The following is a 2,975-nucleotide window of genomic DNA, read 5'->3' on the forward strand; positions in this document are numbered from 1 at the left end:
CATATTGAGCAATGTTCCAATTTTTGCATGCACTTTTGTTGTGTAAAAGCGTTTGTAATTCTGTACAAGCAAGAAGACGTAAACTTTGCAAAAAAAAGTCAATGTTATGTCGATAAAGTTTTCATGACCGGCATCCCCTTAAGGATGTGCGATTTATGAACTTGTGCATCGCGATGCTATCTTCTTTAAGAATTGCAATAAATGCGATATTACGTATCACAATTTTGTATTGCAAATATGATTTTAAATCGCGCGTATTTTTGTATTGTAAGTACAGTTTTTAATATCGTGCGTGATTTTATATCGCTAATGTAATTTTTAATCATAAAGGAATCTGGGGCATGAGATGCGAACTATGTTTAAATAAATTTTATGCATAAAATATATAAAAAATAAATAAATCAACTTTTCCTTCTCGTACCACATCAAAATATTGTTTGAAATGTTCACTATAAAAAAATACGTTTTACATTGAAATAATATTAATAATGTTTTCTTAAAAACATCATTTAACCTCATTACGCTTTCTACGCGGGACAAAATGGGAGACTTTTTATAAAACTTGTTTATTTGCAAATCATCAATTTTCAATCATTAATTTTTAAAAGTAACTGATTAAGTCATACAATATACAAGAATGTGTTATTTTACGTTTAATTAATTATAATTATTTATTGATAACATTTTTCTCATAAAACAATAAATCTTTATTACCATTTTTTTATTGAAATATTAATTACGATATTGTAGCAATCTCTTGTAATCTTCTAAAACATAAAAAAAAATATATATAAAATATATATATATATATATATATATATATATATATATATATATATATATAAAGAAATAATGCAACTTAACATTTTAAAATGTTAAGTTGCATAATGACATAATCCTATTAAAAAATGTACTAAATGTATAAATATATAAATTTGGATTTGATAGAATAAAATATTATAGATTATCTCGCGATATTTGCATAATACTTAACTAAAATGACGAATAATTTTGAATGCAGATGCGATTTTGCGATAAAGGTCCAATTGTGTATCACATTGTGATTCAAGAAAAGTGCTTGCGTTACATAACGACAGCAAAACAATCTTTTAACTAAGTTCGAGTCAACCATTAAGATTTAAGTTGATATTACCAAGTTATTTCTTTGTGCATGTACGGTTCGAGGAAATTGTTGTCTACGAGAAATCCGCGTGAATCAATTCCGAAATCATCGTGGAGATATGCGTGGAGATATGCGTTCACGCCGTTTTTTTACAAGTGACTTCTCATTTTCATGATACGTCGCGATTAACTATCATTCGTGAAAGAGAGCGCGTGACTGATCGAAGAGGTACTTTTCTACGCTCCGCTAAGTACCGTAATTGACTGAAGCTTCGATAATCTACGAGCTGAACTGATGGTGAGGTGTGTTTCACGCGTGAGAAGAGAATCACTTTTATCTCGGCTTCATTACGTGCAATTAATCGAACGGTGAACGAGTGGGAAATAGCAAGAAAGTAAAACGTAGTTATACATTGACGAAGAACAATAAGAGTCAATTGCAAATCTAATTTGCGTTTCTTTGATCAAATATCATGTATACGCAGGTATAAGCTATTTTATTATCTAAACGTCTGAATCATAAGTTGTGATCATCCTTAGCTGATTACAAATTATGCGTGTATATACACAGAAAAAAGAACATTCTTGTTTTGAAAACATTTTTACTTTTTACATATAAATTTTGAAATAAGATTGCATGGCATTAAATGAAGATAAACTACTTGCATCAATACCCACACAGCAGAGGTGTTCAAAATATATCATAAAGATATCTTAAAGATATATTTGGGATATGCGATTATTTCAAGATATCCCTATGATGCATTTGGGACATTTCTGCTGTGTGGATACATTTTATATGATGCAACAAAAAAATATATTCTTATTATTAAAAAATAATTTTCATTGAATAAAAAGCACAAAATACTTGGATCGAGAATATGTTTTTAAATATTGGAAAAAGATATCATTATCCTCAAAATAATCATATTGTACCTCAAGATTATTATACTATTCAAGTAAAATTATAGAATTGTTGAAATTTATGACTTTAAAATTCTTTTAACAAGATTATATATCGTTGTTTATACGTGAAACAATAATTATTAATTTAAATTCATTAGTTTTAAGTAGATGTTTATTTCTTTGTATGTGCACGGAAAAAAAAATGTGATTGAAGTAACTTGTAATAAACCAACAAAACGCGAAGGAATGAATTTTGATTGAAACAGAACCCCTTATTTCTATGAATTAAATTTGGTGTTCTAAGAATCCCAGGAATTGTTTTTTCAACCAAAACGTATTTATTTTGTTCATTATCAACTAAAAACTTTGTTCTCCATATAGTATATGAAAGACATATAGTATAGTATTTCAAATAAACGCGTGTATAGTATGTTTGAAGTAAATAAAAATTAGACTTTCAATTGATTCTTTACCGTTGCACAATTTCATTTTTATCAAAGGGCCTTATAATCATTTAAAGAAATAATTTTTATTATAGAAGAGAAATATTAAAGAGAAAGTAAAACTCGCACACATATTCAGAGAAAAAACATAGTGAGAATTATATGAAGTTTGTATGTAGAATTTCATAATTTAATAAACTATTTTGTAATTATTGCAACTAAAGTTGTATGATTATGAGAACTATATAGTATGTATACTGAAAAAATATTGTAATAACGAATACAATAAAATTTTTTGTATTCTTAGACCATATAGAATTATGACTGAAATTACTATATATTTGTTTAAAGATGTTACGTGTGTTTGACTTGTTGCTACAAAATTATTGTAATTACTTAAATGTTTTTTGTGTCATATATGCCAGATCGTCAAATTTATTATTTCTACAGTAATATATATATATATATATATATATATATATATATATATATATATATATATAT

The 2,975-nt window shown here is 26.6% G+C and overlaps 1 long non-coding RNA gene across 1 annotated transcript in view; it reads right to left on the minus strand.

Annotated features, from left to right (window-relative positions):
- LOC116840612 overlaps nt 1-2,975 on the minus strand; it is a 7,173-nt gene that overhangs the window by 850 nt on the left and 3,348 nt on the right. The gene's annotated exons all lie outside the window — the stretch shown is intronic.

This window comes from Odontomachus brunneus, unplaced genomic scaffold, assembly GCF_010583005.1.
Source record: "Odontomachus brunneus isolate Ranch 3 - 2012 unplaced genomic scaffold, Obru_v1 Obru_scaffold_001, whole genome shotgun sequence".
Classification (NCBI taxonomy): Eukaryota; Metazoa; Arthropoda; class Insecta; order Hymenoptera; family Formicidae; genus Odontomachus; species Odontomachus brunneus.